The 20139-nt window shown below is 35.1% G+C and overlaps 1 pseudogene; it reads left to right on the top strand.

Annotated features, from left to right (window-relative positions):
• The first annotated feature begins 13937 nt into the window (after positions 1-13937).
• Positions 13938-20139, top strand: part of LOC147340759 (uncharacterized) — a 162174-nt pseudogene continuing 155972 nt past the window's right edge.

Below are 20139 nucleotides of genomic sequence, written 5' to 3'. Positions count from 1 at the left end.
GTTTACTCTTAACTTCCACATATATATAAGCATTAATTATCTTTACCATGTTGTACATTATATCCCTAGTACTTACATATCTTACAACTGGAAGTTTGTACCTTCATCTAATTCCCCCTAGCCCTCCATGCCTGCCTCTGGTATTCACAAATCTTATCTTTTTTTTCTGATTTTTTTTTTGTTTGCTGGTTTATTTGTTCTAAGTGTAATTGACCTAAAACTCTATGTTAGTTTCAGTTAGAAAACATGGTAATTTGATATTTATATGCATTTCAAAATGATCACCACAAGAAATCTAGTTAGTATCTGTCACCATACAAAGATATGACATAATTACTGACTATACTACCCACACTTGACTCACAATTTTTGTAACTGGAAGATTTTACCTCTAATTCCCCTCACCTATTTCTCTCCTTCCCCTGACCCACCTCCCCTGTGGCAACCACATGTTTGGTCTTTGTGCTAATGACTTTGTTTTTGTTTTCTTATGTATGTTTATTTGTTTTGTTTTTAAAATTCCACATAAGTGAAATCATACAGCATTTGTCTTTCTCTAACTTTATCTCACTTAGTATAATACTCTCTAGGTCCTTCTATGTTGTTGCAAATGGCAAGATTTCATTATTATTATTATTTTTTATGGTTGAATAATATACCATTATGTATATATATAACAAATCTTTGTCCACTCAACAAGTGATGGTTACTTGGGTTGCTTGCATATATTGGTTATTGTAAATAATGCTGCAATGGGCATATTGAGTGCATGTATCTTTTCTAATTTGTGTTTTTATTTTAATCAGATAAATATCCAGGACTGGAATTACTTAATCAGATGGTGGTTCTATTTTTAATTTTTTGAGGAATATCCATACTGTTTTCCCTAGTGGCTGTACCAGTTTACCTTCCCACTAACAGTGCATGAAGGGCTCTTTTTCTCCATGTTGTCACCAACACTTGTTATTTTTTGTCTTTCTGGTAAGTGTGAGATGATATCTCATTATAATTTTGGTTTGCATTTCCCTGTTGAGTAGTGATATTGAGCATCTTTTCATCTGCCTAATAGCCATCTGTATGTCTTCTTTGGAAAGATACCTATTCAGGTCTTCTGCCTATTTTTAATCAGGTTACTTGTTTCTCTGATGTTGAGTTGTATGTGTTCTTTGTATATTTTGGATATAACCCCTTATAAGATATATTATTTACAAATATTTCTCCCATTCAGTAGCTGGCCTTTTTGTTTTGTATATAGTTTTCTTCACTGTGAAGAAAAAAAAATTTTTTTTCAGTTTGATGTAGTACCATTTGTTTATGTTTGCTTTTGTTTATCTTGGCTGAGGAGATATAACCAAAAAAAAAAAAATTACTAAAACCAATGTTAAATTTTAAAAAAGTACTGCCTATGTTTCCTTCTTGAAATTTTATGACTTCAGGTCTTACATTCATCAAGCATTTTGAAGTTATTTTTATGTTTGATGTGAGAAAGAACTTTAGTTTGATTCTTTGGTGTGGGGCTATCTGATTTTCCCAACACCATTTATTAAGGAGGCTATCTTTTCCCCATTGTATATCCTTGCCTTCTTTGTCTTGGGTTAATTGACCATAGATGTGTGTAGTTTTTTCTGGACATTCTATGTGAACATTGACTATGTGTCTGTTTTTGTACCACTACCATACTCTTTTGATTACTGTAGCTTTGTATTATAGTTTAAAATCAGGGATCATGATACCTCCAGCTTTTTCCTTCAGTCTTAATTGGGGTTTCTGTGTTTCCATACAAGTTTGAGGGTTATTTTTTCTAGTTCTGTGAAAAGTGCTGTAAATATTTTGATAAGAATTTCTCTAAATCTAAAGATTGACTTGCATAGTATTGTCATTTTAACAGTATTAGTTCTTCCAATCCATGAGCATGTTATAACTTTTCATCTATTTTTGTGTTTTTAAGATAAAAAAGAAAATCCTTGAAAATAATGACAATTAAAACTTGAGCATTAAATGAGTGAGATATATTGCAGCTGCCCTTATTGTGTGTGGGAAAGGAATGCCAATTTCAGTAATATCAAGATTTGGGTTAACTCTCCCCTATCTCTGCCCTGAGATGAAGTTTTAGGAAAATAGAAAGTTAGAACTGAGATTTATAAATAAAATTAGCAAACAAGAAAGACTATATTATTTGTTAAAACAGAGAGCAGATAAAACTATGTCTATCAGCACAGAGACAATGAAATTTGTCTTTCTTGTCCTGGCGTGTGGATGAAAGAAGAAAAAAACTGATTATTTGAAATATGGATCTTAATATGTACGTTTAGCATTAATGATATAGTATCTGAGACAGAGACTCCCAGGATGAGAAATTGACATTAAAATATATCCTGAATATTAATACCACTGAGTTACTTGGTAAAAGCAAATAAAAATGGCCTTGTGGAAATACTTTCCCAATCCAAAGTCTGAAATGTTTTCATGTTTCATGATTAAACTGAAGACATTAAAGACAAACAGAAACTCATTAAAACATCCATGTAATAATGACAAATTTTCTATGAAAGAGCTATAATTATGGTGACCACAGATATGTCAACAAAAAATAATGAGATGCATAAGGAAGCAAGAATATAATGGGATGAAAATTTTCAAATTTCTTAGGAAAATTATCATGGCTTGTTAAATAATAGATTCTCAGAACAAATTTTTATTTTAAATTCAGATTAATGATGTTTACAGGAGACACACTCAAACTCCTTTCATGACATGGCATAGATTCACTCTTTTCAGCTTTTCCTCTCTAAATGCAACTCAATATCTCAAAATAATTCAATAATCAGTCACAAAAGGATTCTCAAAGGTGGAAAGGAGTCAGACAGGCTAAGGACTTTGTAAAATGAGGAAAGATACCGTGGTGAGATCCCTGTATTTTTCTCTCTCATATATTAAAGAATGGAGATTAGAGAGGCCTGCAGCCCAAAGTATCAGCAGACATAAATAGAAAAAAAAAAGAAAGAAAAATTATCCTACTAAGCAGCATCATACAGCCTATGTGAAACCTGTGGGTTTGAATGGGAGCACCAGAATAACAAAGCAGACTGCAATAACACTGTAAAGGCTACAACAACTAAAATTCCCTTGGAATTGCAGATCTCAAAAGTATACCAAGACCTATGTGCTAAACTTAAACAGGGTGACTGTGTGCTGAAATAGAATATTTAAATAGCATCGTGTCTCTTAACATAATAAACAAAATTTCCAAGATATAAAATCACTTGTCATGCCAAGAACCATGACAAACACCACTTGAGTGATAAAAGACTGTCAACTGATGAAAAAATGGAAAGAATCAGGCACTAAAATAATCTGAAAAGGATTTTCAAACAGCCATCATAAAAATATTTCAATAAACAATGATGAGTTCTATTGAAATTCAACTTAAAAAATAGAAAATCTAAGCAAAGAAATAAAATAAAAATTATTATAAAGTATTAAAAAGTACAGAATTAAAACTATAGAATTAAAAATACAATAACTAAAATTTGAAAACTTACTGTATGAGCTCAATGGTAGAGTGATGATGATAAAGTTAAAAGTAATGAATCTGAAGACAAAGTAAGAGTTTACTCAATTGGAAAAACAGAGAAATTAGTGTGGAAAAACTAATGAATGTAGCCTCAGGCACTTGTGTGGGTAAGAATCAAAAATTTAGAATTTGTCTCACTGGAGTCTTATAAGGACAAGAAAAAGAGATTGTGGCAGAAAAAAAAATGTATTTGAAGAAACAATAGCTGAAAAGTTACCAAATGTAGTGAAAGAAATAATTCTACAGGTTCAAAAAGCAAACGAATATTCAAAAAGATAGATCCAAATAAGTCCTCAGTATAAACTTCATAATTAAACTTCCGAAAATGAAGGACAATTTTTAAAATAGCTAAAAATCAGAGAGAACTGACACATTACCTATATAGGAACACACATTTAAATGACTCTGGATTTATCGTCTGAAATGATAAAGTCCAGAAGAAAGTGGCAAAACATTTTTGAAATACTTAATGAGAAGAAATGTTACCTATAAATCCTATACTCAGTGAAATATCCTTTAGGAACAGAGGGGAAATCAAGACATTCTTGGACAAAGGAAAACTAAGAACTTGTCATTAGCATATCTCTCCTATTAGAATGGCTAAAACAAACTCTCCAAACAAAAAGAAAAGGATAACAGAAGACTGAGACATTGAGAAATGAAAAAAATAGAATCAGTAATGATAAGAGTAAATAAAACACAAGATCCCTAACCCCATGAGTTTCTTAAATCATATTTAATGAATGAAATAAAAATTATATCATCATCTGATATGGTATTCAGCATATCTAAAAGAAATACTTAAGACTATTACTTAAAGGCAGAGCAGTGATTATTTTGTAATATATAGAAATATGGAATCACTATGTTGTGTACCAGGTACTAACATAGTGTTGTGGGTCAATTATACTTAAACAAACAAACAACAAACTCAAAAGAGATGAGATTTCTGGTTACCAAAGGAAGGGGGTGAGGGGAATAATAATTAGATGAAGGCAATCAAGTAGTACAAGATTCCATTATAAGATAAATAAGTACTAAGGATGTAATATATAACAATGATAAATATAATACTGTTGAATGTTATATATGGGGCTTCCCAGGTGGTGCTAGTGGTAAACAACCCGCCTGCCAATGTAGGAGACATAAGAGTTTGTTCCCTGGATTAGCAAGATCCCCTGGAGTAGGAAATGACAACCTACTCTAGTATCCTTGCCTAGAGAATCCCATGGACAGAAGAGACTGGTGGCTATGGTCCACAGAGGTGCAAAGAGTTGGACACAAATGAAATGACTTAGCACAGCATACACACATGTGATATATGAAACTTGTTAAGTGAGTAAATCCTGAGTTTTCATCACAATGAAAAAACTTTTTTTCTTTTATTTGTATCTATGAGATAATGTATGTTCACCAAACATATTGTGGTCATCATGAAATGACATATGTAAGTCAAACCATCATGCTGTATACCTTAAACTTATATAGTGCTGTATGTCAATTATTAATACATCTTAATAAACCTGAAAGGAAACTTTTTAATGGATAAATGAAGTAAAAGTAGAGTAGAATCGTTCAAAATCACTGACATTGGAGAAGGGAGAAGGCAGATGTCACCAGAGACTGCCTACCTGTAGTTTCTACTACCCCAAGTTAGAATAAAGAAATAACACTTTGATACATATGTGTCATGGTATATTGATCCTATTAATGTTATCTTTTAGGAAAAACTATGCTTCAGTCTTTCAGGAGACATGTAAAAATAGTGGTAAAAAAATGAAAAAGTGACAGCAACAGAAAAGAAAATAGCAACAGTTAAGAAAACTATAATGTATACAGCACCATATAAATGAAACAACACAGAATTCTACAAGGTGTTCAAGTAACTCACAGGAAGCCAAGAAAGGAGAAGCAGAGCATTGAGAAATGGAACAAACACAAAACAAATAATAAAATAGCAGGCTTAAAAAAACTACTTCAAATATAGATTATCTAAATTCACCAATTAAGAATAGAGAGGTAGGGAGGATAAGAAAACATGACCCAACTGTGTACTGTCTACAGGAAACTAATTTCAAATATAATGACATGGGCAGGTTGAAAATAAAAGCATGTGAAAGATATATCACATAAATATTAATATCTACATTAATATCACATATAATAGATCCTTATAGCAAAGAAAACTACAGGGACAAAGAGGGATATTACATAATGATAAAAAGATCAGTCCACTAAAATATATAGCAATCCCTAATGTGTATGCACCAAACACCAGAGTTTCAAATACATAAAGCTAGAACTGACAGAACTAAAATGAGAAATAATCAAATCCACAATTATAGTTTAAGACTTAAACACCCTTTCTCCATAATTATTAGAAAGACTAGACAGAAAATCAACAAAGAAATAGAACTGCCTAATATCATCAAGCACTATAATCTGTCACATAAGGACTCCCCACTTAATGATAGCAAAATGAATACTTTCTCAAATAGCCATGGAATATTCACCAAAATATGTCATATCCTGGGCCATAAAACAAACTCAATAAATTGAACAAAATTTAAATCATACAGAGTATATTGTTTGACCAAAGTGAAATTAGACCAGAAATCAACAACAAAAAAGACAATAATAAAATCTCCAAACTCTTGGAAAGAAAAAATATCTGAAAACACTGTGTGGTCAAAAATAAAGTCTCAAAAGTACAAATGAATATCAACATAGACTCTTTGAGTGTAAACAATACCAAAAGGGAAATTTATAGCATTAATACTTACATTAGAAGTGAGAGTTCTTGAATTAAAAAGTCCAAGTTTCAACCTCAAGAAACTATAAGAGAAAATAAGCCATATATAAGTAGAATGAAGGAAATAATAAAGATAAGAGTGGAAATAAATGACAGTGAAAATAAGAAACCAACACAGAAAAATCAATAAAATCAAAAGCTGGTTCCTGAAAATAATAACATTGATAATGTTCTAGCAAGTCAGACAAAGATAAAAAGAGTGAAGACACAAATGAGTAATGTCAAACATGAAATATCATTAGATATATTGTAACAATTAAAAGGATAATAAGTAATAAGTATCTCAGTCCATTTGGGCTGCTATAAAAATGCCATACTGAGCAGCTAATGATGAACATAATTTTATTTTAAACAGTTCTGCAGTCTGGTAGTCCAAGAAACAGGGTACCAGCATGTTTGGGTAAGATTTCAGACTTCTCTTTTTCCCAAACTGTGGAAGGAGAAAAGGATCTCTCTGGAAACTCTTTTGTAAGAGCACTAATCCTAGTAATGAAGGCTTTGCCCTCATGACTTAATCACCTCCCAAATCTCCACCTTCTCATTTTATCACCTTGGGTGTTTTATTAGGATTCAACATATGGATCTTAGGGGGATACATTCACCATAGCATAAGAAAGCAGTATAAATAACTTTATTTCTATGAGTACAAGTAATGAATAAATTCATCAAAAACTCTTAAATAACAAGATGAAATTGACAAGTGTAATTATCCTATAAGCATTAAAAATTGAAAAGTTAGAAAGCTCTCCAAAAGAAATCTTTAGACCCATGTGGGTTCACTGGGGAATCTATTAAAGATTTCTATGTATTTACTCTCAATTTATTTGCCTTTATATTTAAAATGAGTTTCTATGGATAACATGTGAAGTATTTAAGCTATTAACATAGGATAATTATTTATATATTTTGATTCAGACCTACTATTTTATTGTTTGTTTCACATTGGTTCCCTATCTTTTTTTATATGTTCCTTTTTGCCTGGCATTTTCTGGATTAGTTAATAATTTTTAGAATTCTATTTTTATTTGTCAGTTGGCTTTTAAGCCATATCACTTTGCATGAGATGATTTTTATTAATCTATGTAGAGTTCATTGATTCTTTTTTGTCATATCTATTCTATTTATTAAGACCAACCAGTAAAATTTTAATTTCAGGTATTGTATTTTTTTTAGTTTTAAAATGTGCAATTGTTTCTTTTATATTATGTATATCTCTACTCTGATTTCCCATTTTTTTCATTAATTGTAACATATTCTCTTTTAACACACTGAGCATAGTTATAAGGAATGTCTTAAAACCCTAGCCTAATAATTCCAATAGCTAGATAATCTCAGGACTGGCATCTGTTGGTTACATTTTCCTTTGAGATGGGGCATGTTATACTGGCTTTCATATGTCAGATAACTTTGGCTTATTCCCTTGATATTTGGAACATTATGTTGTAGAGATTCTTGATTTTGTTATACTACTCCAAGAATATTGATGTTTTGGCTTTAGCAAAAATTTACTTGGCATAAGTAATCACAAAGGCTAAATGTAAATAAATAAACATTTATAGCAGACAAAACAACCTGATAAAATTGTACAGTTACAGCAAACAAAATACATGTTAAATGAGTATTATTATGCATTAAGAAGCCCACTACAAAGTATAAAAATACTGTTTAGAATATTGTTATATTTATCAGAACTTAAAAAACTATATAATACAGAGATGTATAGAGCTATAAAGAGAAATTGAGACATCCACACTTATATTTTGATCTTTTAAAAAACCTTTCTTTTACTGCTTAATAAGTCATACTATTATAAAAGCACAAAAGTTTTAAATTATGCTATTAATAAGGCATATTTCATGGATTGTACATATGGTCAACATTTATTCACTTTCTGGAAATATGTTTGTGATAATAAATGACTGATTTTTTTTGGTTTTTATTCTAACTCCCTCTCCCCATCACCCCATCATCCATATGTGGCCCATACATTGTAGTTAGATTTTTAGAATCATTTAGATATCTATGAAAGAAAGCCCCAAATATTCAAAGGATATTAAAGTTAAATATGTTCAAAGCTTTTTTTTTTTAATATTTAGAATTATGTTTGATGTGGATTTAAGGAGCAAACAAACAAAAAGCATACCTTTCTTTTCCTTTTTGATCAATAATGTGAAACACTCAAGAATTAAGAGTACATTTGTAACTAAGAGACCTAAGCCTCATGTGGACATTAATGAAAAGAGTGTTTGGCATTTAAGTGGTGTAAATAAAGCTGCTGAATAGAACTACTTCAGTGATCAATATTGTCTAATTCAGAACTCCAAGCCTTTTTAGCTGTAAAGGACAAGGGATAACAAATCAAGAAAATGCTCTAACCTTGTTGTTAGATTTCTCAATTTAAAAATATGCTATTTATCCTCTTATTCTCTACCAGTCCCTATAATGTACTGAAATAAATATATTTTAAAAACAACTGTATCCCTAGCCTTCAACAGAAGTATCTGAACTACTAAGGGTCTCTGTTAAGGCTGGATGTGTTTTTATGCACATAATTTTCTGTCGGGAGCCGTGTTAGGCATTACTGATAAAATGGAGGCATGGCCCCAACCCCCTCTCTTTGTCCTGCAGGCACGGACCCGGGATGAAGGAGTTAGGCCTTGTGATTCTGACTTGTTTTCTCCTCTCCTTGGCTGAGTTGACTGAAAAGGGATGTTAAGGTGCTTATTGTTCTTGAGAGGAGCATGAGAAGGCACAAAGCCTTCTGCAGCTGTGCTCAGAGAATAATTCATAAAGTTAATCATTGACATTTGTTTAAGGACTTTTACAAAAGAGTGCTCCAGGATGAGCACATAGGCTGCAGCTTGAAGCCATGGGAGGGATTTCTATCTGAAGCCTATTTGTGAGGAGAATGTTTATGGCAAAAGAGTTTACTAAATTTAGGGCTTAGAAATAATTAAAATAGTTATAAGTTAAAGATTTAAGGAATGTTGTAATGGTAGCATATTTTACTATAGCTTATAGAGGTTAGGAATCTTAGAGATACTATAGCTTGAAGCCTTTTTAAGAGATAGTGAGCTTAGGATGTTCAGGATTTAGAAAGATAAGTAATAAACTGAGGAATGTAGTATGAGTTACAATGTAATCACAAGTTAACTATAAGACACATTAGAAGTAGATAATAGATGGTAAGGCTGATTCCGAGAAAATCACTGCAGCAGGAACTCTGTTTGAAGAGCAACAATGATTTATGGACACAATAAATCTGGGAGAGGGGGAACTGAAAATGTCAAACCTCTGACCTTATGCTTTTGTAAACGTATAAAAGAAAATCTTAAACTTGAAATAAATAGGCTGTCCAAGAAAACTGAGAGGCTGTCTCATTACTCACCGACACGATTCCTCCCTTCAGGTTGAATCCCTGGCTGCTGGAGCTGGACTCCGGCAATTTTCAAATGTGGTATTAAGTCATATTGATGTGTAATTTGCTACTGTTCATATAATTAGTACAGTAATGGTTTATTTCACTTTTACAATGTAGAAAAGGCCCAAGATTGTCTGTAAATTAATGGCATTCTCACTCATGAGCACTGTGATATATTTTGAATGGGAAGGAAATGAAGGTTCTACCTGGTGGTTTGAGAATTTATTATAATCAGCTTTATTCTATAGCTTAAAATGAGTGTGTGTGTGTGTATATATATATATATATATATATAGAGAGAGAGAGAGAGAGAGAGAGAGAGAGAGAAAGAGAGAGACTGTTTGCTGTTGTCATTTATCAAACCATCACTTAGAATTATAACTTTCTCTCTTACTTAAAAAATCAGATCTTTCTAACTGAAATACCATACATAGTAGATACTATGAATCAAAGTAGTTCTTTTCCCCACAGAATTTTGTGAATATCATAGACATGTTGGAATACATTTTTGAATGAGTCTACTGAGGAGAAGGGGACGACAGAGGATGAGATGGCTGGATGGCATCACCTACTTGATGGACGTGAGTCTGAGTGAAATCCAGGAGTTTGTGATGGACAAGGAGGCCTGGCGTGCTGCGATTCATGGGGTCACAGAGTTGGACACGACTGAGTGACTGAACTGAACTGTCAAGTCACTTTTCAGTCCTTGGTATGAAATTTGTGTTTTTCTTGCTCATTGACTTTAGAATCAGTAAGTTCACGGTGCACATATCAGGAAGCCTGGCTTGGAGAATTTTGAGCATTACTTTACTAGCATGTGAGATGAGTGCAATTGAGCAGTAGTTTGAGCATTCTTTGGCATTGCCTTTCTTTGGGATTGGAATGAAAACTTACCTTTTCCAGTCCTGTGGTCACTGCTGAGTTTTCCCAATTTGCTGGCATATTGAGTGCAGCACTTTCACAGCATCATCTTTCAGGATTTGAAATAGCGCCACTGGAATTCCATCACCTCCACTAGCTTTGTTCATAGTAATGCTTTCTAAGGCCCACTTGACTTCACATTCCAGGATGTCTGGCTCTAGATGAGATTACAACACCATGATTATCTGGGTCGTGAAGATCTTTTTTGTACAGTTCTTCTGTGTATTCTTGCTATCTCTTTTTAATATCTTCTGCTTCTGTTAGGTCCATACCATTTCTGTCCTTTATCGAGCCCATCTTTGCATGAAATGTTCCCTTGGTATCTTTAATTTTCTTGAAGAGATCTCTCGTCTTTCCCATTCTGTTGTTTTCCTCTACTTCTTTGCATTGATTGCTGAGGAAGGCTTTCTTATCTCTTCTTGCTATTCTTTGGAACTCTGCATTCAGATGCTTATATCTTTCCTTTTCTCCTTTGCTTTTCACTTCTCTTCTTTTCACAGCTATTTGTAAGGCCTCCCCAGACAGCCATTTTGCTTTTTTGCATTTCTTTTCCATGGGGATGGTCTTGATCCCTGTCTCCTGTACAATGTCACGAACCTCATTCCATAGTTCATCAGGCACTCTATCTATCAGATCTAGGCCCTTAAATCTATTTCTCACTTCCACTGTATAATCATAATGGATTTGATTTAGGTCATACCTGAGTGGTCTAGTGGTTTTCCCTACTTTCTTCAATTTAAGTCTGATTTTGACAATAAGGAGTTCATGATCTGAGCCATAGTTGGCTCCTGGTCTTGTTCTTGTTGACTGTATAGAGCTTCTCCATCTTTGGCTACAAAGAATATAATCAATCTGATTTCGGTGTTGACCATCTCGTGATGTCCATGTGTAGCGTCTTCTCTTGTGTTGTTGGAAGAGGGTGTTTGCTATGACCAGTGCATTTTCTTGGCAAAACTCTATTAGCCTTTGCCCTGCTTCATTCTGTATTCCAAGGCCAAATTTGCCTGTCACTCCAGGTGTTTCTTGACTTCCTACTTTTGCATTCCAGTCCCCTATAATGAAAAGGACATCTTTTTTGGATGTTAGTTCTAAAAGGTCTTGTAGGTCTTCATAGAACCATTCAACTTCAGCTTCTTCAGCATTACTGGTTGGTGCATAGACTTGGATTACTGTGATATTGAATGGTTTGCCTTGGAAACGAACAGAGATCATTCTGTCGTTTTTGAGATTGCATCCAAGTACTGCATTTCGGACTCTTTTGTTGACCATGATGGCTACTCCATTTCTTCTGAGGGTTTCCTGCCTTCAGTAGTAGATATAATGGTACTCTGAGTTAAATTCACCCATTCCAGTCCATTTTAGTTCGCTGATTCCTAAAATGTCGACATTCACTCTTATCATCTCTTATTTGACCACTTCCAATTTGCCTTGATTCATGGACCTGACATTCCAGGTTCTTATGCAATATTGCTCTTTACAGCATCAGACCTTGCTTCTATCACCAGTCACATCCACAACTGAGTATTGTTCTTGCTTTTGCTCCATCCTTTCATTCTTTCTGGAGTTATTTCTCCACTGATCTCCAGTAGGGTATTGGGCCCCTACTGACCTAGGGAGTTCCTCTTTCAGTATCCTATCATTTTGCCTTTTCATACTGTTCATGGGGTTCTCAAGGCAAGAATACTGAAGTGGTTTGCCATTCCCTTCTTCAGTGGACCACATTCTGTCATATCTCTCCACCATGACCTGCCCATCTTGGGTTGCCCCATGGGCATTTCTTAGTTTCATTGAGTTAGACGAGGCTGTGGTCCTAGTGTGATTAGATTTACTAGTTTTCTGTGAGTATGATTTCAGTGTGTCTTCCCTTTGATGCCTTCTTGCAACACCTATCGTCTTACTTGGGTTTCTCTTACCTTGTGCATGCAGTATCATTTCCTGATGTTCAAGCTGGTTTTAGAAAAGGCAGAGGAACCAGAGATCAAATTACCAACATCTGCTGAATCATGGAAAAAGCAAGAGAGTTCCAGAAAAACATATATTTCTGCTTTATTGACTATGCCAAAGCCTTTGACTGTGTGGATCATAATAAACCGTGGAAAATTCTGAAAGAGATGGGAATACCAGACCACCTGACCTGCCTCTTGAGAAATCTGTATGCCGGTCAGGAAGCAACAGTTAGAACTGAACATGGAACAACACACTGGTTCGAAATAGGAAAAGGAGTACGTCAAGGCTGTATATTGTCACCCTGCTTATTTAACTTATATGCAGAATACATCATGAGAAAAGCTGGACTGGAAGAAACACAAGCTGGAATCAAGATTGCCAGGAGAAATATTAGTAACCTCAGATATGCAGATGACACCACCCTTATGGCAGAAAGTGAAGAGGAACTAAAAAGCCTCTTGATGAAAGTGAAAGGGGTGAGTGAAAAAGTTGGCTTAAAGGTCAACATTCAGAAAATGAAGATCATGGCATCCGGTCCCATCACTTCATGGGAAATAGATGGGGAAACAGTGGAAACAGTGTCAGACTTTATTTTGGGGGGCTCCAAAATCACACTTAGTCCTTGGAAGGAAAATTATGACCAACCTAGATAGCATATTGAAAAGCAGAGGCATTACTTTGCCGACAAAGGTCCATCTAGTCAAGGCTGTGCTTTTTCCAGTGGTCATGTATGGATGTGAGAGTTGGATTGTGAAGAAAGCTGAGTGTTGAAGAATTGATGCTTTTGAACTGTGGTTTTGGAGAAGACTCTTGAGTGTCCCTTGGACTGCAAGGAGATCCAACCCATCCATTCTGAAGGAGATCAGCCCTGGGATTTCTTTGGAAGGAATGATGCTAAAGCTGAAACCCCAGTACTTTGGCCACCTCATGCGAAGAATTGACTCACTGGAAAAGACTATGATGCTGGAAGGGATTGGGGCAGGAGGAGAAGGGGATGACAGAGGATGAGATGGCTGGATGGCATCACGGACTCGATGGACGTGAGTCTGGGTGAACTCCGGGAGTTGGTGATGGACAGGGAGGCCTGGCGTGCTGTGATTCACGGGGTTGCAAAGAGTCCAACACAACTGAGCAACTGAACTGAACTGAACTGAACTGACTTTAGAATCAGTTGTTTTCCTTTGCTCTTCTACAATTCCACTGTGATGCATCTAAGTACATTTTTTTTTCTGGCAGTCTAATTGTGCTTCTTGAGTCTCAGGATGCATGTATTTCATCATTATGAAAACCTTTCTGTCATCTTTTTGAATACTGCCTCTACCTCAATCACCCTCTTCTTCAAGATCTCCTACAAGAGGTATATTGGATTTTGTTTTCATCATGCTTTTCTTAACTCTTAAACTATGCCAATAAAGTTTACATCTTTATTGTACTATACTGCATATTATATTCTTGCATTTCTATATTTTTAAAATGATATGTGTAGGTCAAGTTGTTGTTGTATTTTGAATTTATCCTGCATCTAGATAGTCTCTGAGCTTCTTGGATCTGTAATTTGGTGTCTAACAGTAATTTGGGGAAATTCTTTCATTATTTAATATTTGTTCTGTTCCTTTTTCTCTTTCTTCTCCTAGTATTCTCATTATGCATATGTTGCATAGTTTGCAGGTGTCCCCCAGTTCTTTGATATTCTCTTCTTGTTGGTTTTTTCCCAAGCTTTTGCCTCTTCAATTTCCAGTTTTATTGGTTTCTGCTCAGATATCCTCAAGCTCAGAGATTCTTTTCTCAGCTGTGTGCAATCTACTAAGCCCATAAAAAGCATTCTTTATTTCTGTTATTGATTTCATTTCAGATACACAGTTGTGTCCAAATCTTTCTGACTGCAGCACACCAGACTTCCCTGTCCATCACCAATTCCAGGAGCTTGCTCAAACTCTTGTCCATCAAGTCGGTGATGCCATCCAACCTTCTCATCCTCTGTTGTCCACTTCTCCTCCTCCCTTCAATCTTTCCCAGAATCAGCGTCTTTTCCAATGAGTCAGTATTACCCATCAGGTGGCCAAAGTATTGGAGTTTCAGTTTCAGCATCAGTCCTTCCAATGAATATTCAGGACTGATTTCCTTTAAGATTGACTGGTTTGATCTCCTTGCAATCCAAGGGACTCTCAAGAGTCTTCTCCAACACCACAGTTCAAAAGCATCAATTATTTGGTGCTCAGCTTTCTTTATAGTCCAGCTCTCACATCTCTACATGACTACTGGAAAAACCATAGCTTTAACTAGATGGACCTTTGTTGGCAAAGTAATGTGTCTGCTTTTTAATATGCTGTCAAGATTGGTCATAGCTTTTCTTGTAAGGAGCAAGCATCTTTTAATTTCATGGCTGTAGTCATCATCTGTAGTGATTTTGGAGCCCCCAAAAATAAAGTCTCTCACTGTTCACTGTCTCAGTGTTTAAACAGTGATAGTGTTTTAGAATTCTAGAATTTTTTTTTATTCTTTCTCAGAATTTCTATCTCTCTGCTTTCATTGCCCATCTGTTCTTGCATACTGTATAGTTTATTTTTAGAGCCGTAAGCACCTCAATCATAACTGTTTTAAATTCCCAGTCTGCTAATTCCAACATCCCTGCTATATCTAAGTCTGCTTGTGATGTATGGTCTCTCTTTAAACTCTGGTTTTTGGTGTGGTTTTTGTTTTGTTTTGTTTTGTTTTTTGCTTTTTAGTATGTCTTCTTTTTTTTTTTTTTTTTCCCTTGATAACCAGACAGGATGTAGTGGGTAAAAGGAACTGCTATAAATAGCTCTTTAGCAATGGAGAAGAGAATGACAACCCACTCCAGTATTCGGGCCTGGAGAATTCCATGGACTGTATAGTCCATGGGGTCGCAAAGAGTTGGACACAACTGAGTGACTTTCACTTTCACAATGTGGCGATAAGGTGTTGGGGATGGAGAAAGTGAAAGTCACTCAGTTGTGTCTGACTCTTCGTGACCCCGTGGACTGTATAGGTCATGGAATTCTCCAGGCTGGAATACTGGAGTGGGTAGCCTTTCCCTTCTCCAGAGGATCTTCCCAACCAGGGATCAAACCCAGGTCTCCTGCATTGCAGGCGGATTCTTTACCAGCTGTGCGCTAGGGAAGCCCAAGAATACTGGAGTGCATAGCCGATCCCTTCTCCAGCATATCTTCCCAACCCAGGAGTCAAACCTGGGTCTACTGCATTGCAGGCAGATTCTTTACCTATTGAGCTATTAGGGAAGCTTGGGAATGGAGAAGTAGTTTATAATCGTATAAGTAGGTCTCACTTTTCAGTGAACCTGTACTGTGGACAGTGAACTTCATATGAACTTCTCAGCTCCCATCATTGCCCCTCCTTGAGTGGGACAGAATGGGTAGAGTGGGCTAGAATTTGGTATTTCCCACTCCCTTGCTAGATTCTCTGATAAAACCCCTAGAGGCTAGGCTCTGGTTAAGTATTTTCTCCTGAGGGCAGGCTTTGTTGAGAAGAACAGAATGCTGTGCCATATTTCAAAGGAGTTCCTTTCCCCCTCTTTCTGCCAGAAGCACTGGAGGTGAAATTCATAAAAGTGTTGGGGTCGTATATAGCTGGTTCCCCTGGAGTTTGTATTTGTTGGGCTTTTTCATACTGAGCCTCCAGAAATTCATCATAGTTCAGATTTCCCTACCTCAGTATTGCTTCCTATAGTGGTCTATGCTTATGAGTTTCTGCTTCAGTAAGTTGCAGTTCTCTTTATTTGCCTGTTCTCTTCATTTTGCTGGACAATAGTTGGCCCTGTAACCTCACTTCTCTGATATAAGAGGAGCTGTTGATTTTTAAGTTTGTTCACCTTTTTCTTTGTTTGTAGGATGCAGTGGTGACTTCCAGCTTCTTCCATGACTGACCAGAAACAAGAAGTCTCCCAACTATGCATTCTATATCCAATAATTCTACCATTCTTGTCTAATTTTATATTTTAACCCATTCCTTGAAATATTTTATACCAAAGAGTGTATTTTCACTTGATTCTTATTTTGGTCAAAACAACTTATTTTTTATTTACATGTACATTTTTTTCTCTTAAGCTTTCAATCCTTTCTTTTATGTGTTTAATAAATAGGTATTTATATGGTCTCTCAGATTGTTCTTTTGTTGCCTCAAATTCTGAGCAGGCACCAAAAAGAAAAAACAGGAGAAGCATTGTCAAGCATGTGTAATGATTGCATTATTTCATTGCATGTTCTGTATTTTAAAAAATTATCTCATGTTAAATGAGGCTTATTTCTTCCCGTGAGAATCCCTTGTCACTCTGGTCATGAGAATATCCCTCCAGAGTGTTTTTGCATTTACTTGTATCAGGTACTGTTAGATCACCCCTGACTCAGAATCAAATTTATGTCAATTTCTTGGGTGCCTAGAACATATAAGTACTACCTGTTTCCATTTAACCCCACTCTTCAAATAAAGAATGGGACAAAGGTTCTAAATTCTAATGGAAAGTTTTTACTTTCCTCAATTCAGACCAATAAAATCACTTGTTATCTCTTGTTGCCAGTTGATGGGTTTTAACATTGTTTCCAATTTTACTTAAAGTATGGACTTTGTGGGTCTTATCTTTATGCAGAGATCTCAGTTCCAACTCCCTCTTTTTCCCCAAGGCTCTGAATCATACGTCTACATGGTTTTTATACCTAACTAACTTCAAATTTATTATCTAATAGGCAACTAATACTTTCCTCTCAGTTCTCTTTTCCTGGACAGACCTTGAGTAGTGCTAACTAATTTGCTTACATCTTTAGCTTTCTGTTCTTCTCCTCTGCCTATTCTTTTCTCCCTCCTTCTTCCCCTTTCTCCTCCTCTTTTTCTTTTTCTCTCCCTCCTTCTCTTTATCCTTCTTCTCCTTTGCAAAGGACTTTTTATTCTTATTTCTTATAAACTCTGCTGTAAAGTTTTAAAATTATATCCAATTTTTAAAAAAAAATTTAGTTTATATTTTTCATATTAAATCTGATGACCATATTGACAATATCAGAAGTTTCTTGTTAAATTATCTGCAATTTTCAAGATCTAGATTGTGTTTTATTTTACTACTCTCATAGAATGTTTGCACTGAAAAGAAATTAAAATATGATCTAGTGCAGAAATCCAAAATTATAATATCTCTAAGGATCACATAGGTAATATAAATTTATGAAATGGCAGGATATAAGACAATAACCAGTGCTAAGGTCTTGTTGTTGACCTGCAGAGTGTATATTTTAAAATATGTAACACTATGCTAGCCAAATAAGACAGTGCCACAGAATACTTGTATCAACCTCTTATTCTATATAAACTCCCTCATTCTATATATGATGAGATTGAGAACAGAAAAAGTCTTACCCAATTAGCACAGCTGGTCACTTGAGTCCCCTTTCTGACAATCATGACTACTGTAAATTTATAAAACAACTAGAGAATCATACAAACTTTGCAATAAAATGTAACATTATTTGGTAGACACAATATGCTATAAGAATTTAGAATAGTGACATAAAATGTTAAAGTTTTCAGTATTACCATCCTGTTTTTAAATCTTGAGCATGAAAATCCTCTTTCAGTTGCCCCATAGTATTTTTTTTTTTTCTTGTCAAAATATCACAATTAGCTTGGCTTAGAATGTAAATTATGCTTAGAAAATGTGACTGTGAAGAAATGTTCCTCTCCCCAAAACAAGTATGATCTAGAAGGCTGTTTTTCTTTTTTGTCAACTAAAGCCTGGTATAAAGCAAAGCACTTACTTAATTCTGCCTTCTGAGACACAGGCTGTGACCTGAAGCCCACTGATGGAGGAAGATGTATCTAGAGGGGACAGAACATTACTCAGATATTATCAGCTGCTTTTCCTGCAGCATATTGCTACCTTTGATCAAATACCTCATTAGAAGAGCACCAAGGAGCCCAGACAACGTTTAGAAAGATTTTTTTTTTCTTCTTCTCCATGAATGGCAAACATTGCATACAGGGATTTTTCCAAGGAAAAATAATTCATTGCTTATGCTTACCTCTTAACAACTATAACAGTTTTTCATTTATGATCACACTTATTCCTCAGAAAATTTTTGTGAGCATAAAATAATTATGGACCCATTTTTTATAGGAAGACAATGAAGCCCAGATAGATAAAATAAACAATTTTTATCCAATCACATAACTAGGACATGTAGAACCAAGACTCTACCTCAGGTGTTGTGGTTACAAATCAAGCTTTTTTTTATTATTCATATATGCTACCACTCCTCATATCAGTTTACCTGGTAGGCAAGATAAATATTTAAACTTACTGTGTTATCCTTGTTAAAATGAATGTTTCCTCTCATCTGTACTAATAAAATTTGGTAAATGTGTTCACTTGATTTACAAATTATTTTGATTTTATTGTGTCTACTACATTGTTAAACCATAATCCAGATAGCTGGTTTATTTTGTTCAATTTTTAAAATTTTTTGGAGAAGACAATCAATTTCTGGTGCTTCTTTCTGTTAAAGAAAATAAAGCAAAACATAAAATCTTTAAATGAAGAAAATAGCAAGTGAGTTGGCCAGTTGAAGATTAGTCCAGGGTTGATATAAGAAAATTAGAAGATTCAGTTCAGTCAGGTCAGTTGCTCAGTCGTGTCTGACTCTTTGCGACCCCATGGACTGTAGCATGCCAGGCCTCCCTGTCCATCACCAACTCCCAGAGCTTACTTAAACTCATGTCCATTGAGCCGGTGATGCCATCCAACCATTTCATCCTCTGTTGTCCCCTTCTCCTCCTACCTTCAGTCTTTCCCAGCATCTGGCTCTTTTCAAATGAATCGTTCTCTTCATCAGGTGGCCAAAGTATCGGGGTTTCAATTTCAACATCAGTCCTTCCAGTGAATATTCAGGACTGATTTCCTTTAAGGTGGATTGGTTGGATTTCCTTGCAGTCCAAGGGACTCTCAAGTGTCTTCTCCAACACCACAGTTCAAAAGCATCAATTATTTGGTGCTCAGCTTTCTTTATGATCCATCTCTCACATCCATACACAACTACTGGAAAAACCATAGCTTTGACTAGATGGACCTTTGTTGGAACAGTAATGTCTCTGCTTTTTAATATGTTGTCAAGGTTGGTCATAGCTTTTCTTCCAAGGAGCAAGAAAATTAGAAAAAAACTATAAAAGTAAAATTGCCCATGGTAAATGTCAGCTTAAAGGGCTGTAAGGCTCAAGAGGGAGGTGATGTATGTATAATTATGACTGATTTGCATATTGTATCACAGAAACCATGACAACATTGTAAAGCAATTTTCCTCTAATTAAAATAATAAAATAAAAAAAGTGACTATAAGAAATTACATATTGGGAAGAAGTGAGAACTTAGACTAAGAGCTTCACAAAGTCACAATATTAAAATTCAATCAAACTTACTTCTACAAAACAAATTCCCTAACTAGTATG

The sequence above is a fragment of the Bos grunniens genome, chromosome X, assembly GCF_055505025.1.
Source record: "Bos grunniens cultivar Pamir isolate PY7600 chromosome X, Bosgru_T2T1.0, whole genome shotgun sequence".
Classification (NCBI taxonomy): Eukaryota; Metazoa; Chordata; class Mammalia; order Artiodactyla; family Bovidae; genus Bos; species Bos grunniens.
This window is presented reverse-complemented; position numbering and strand designations above follow the sequence as displayed.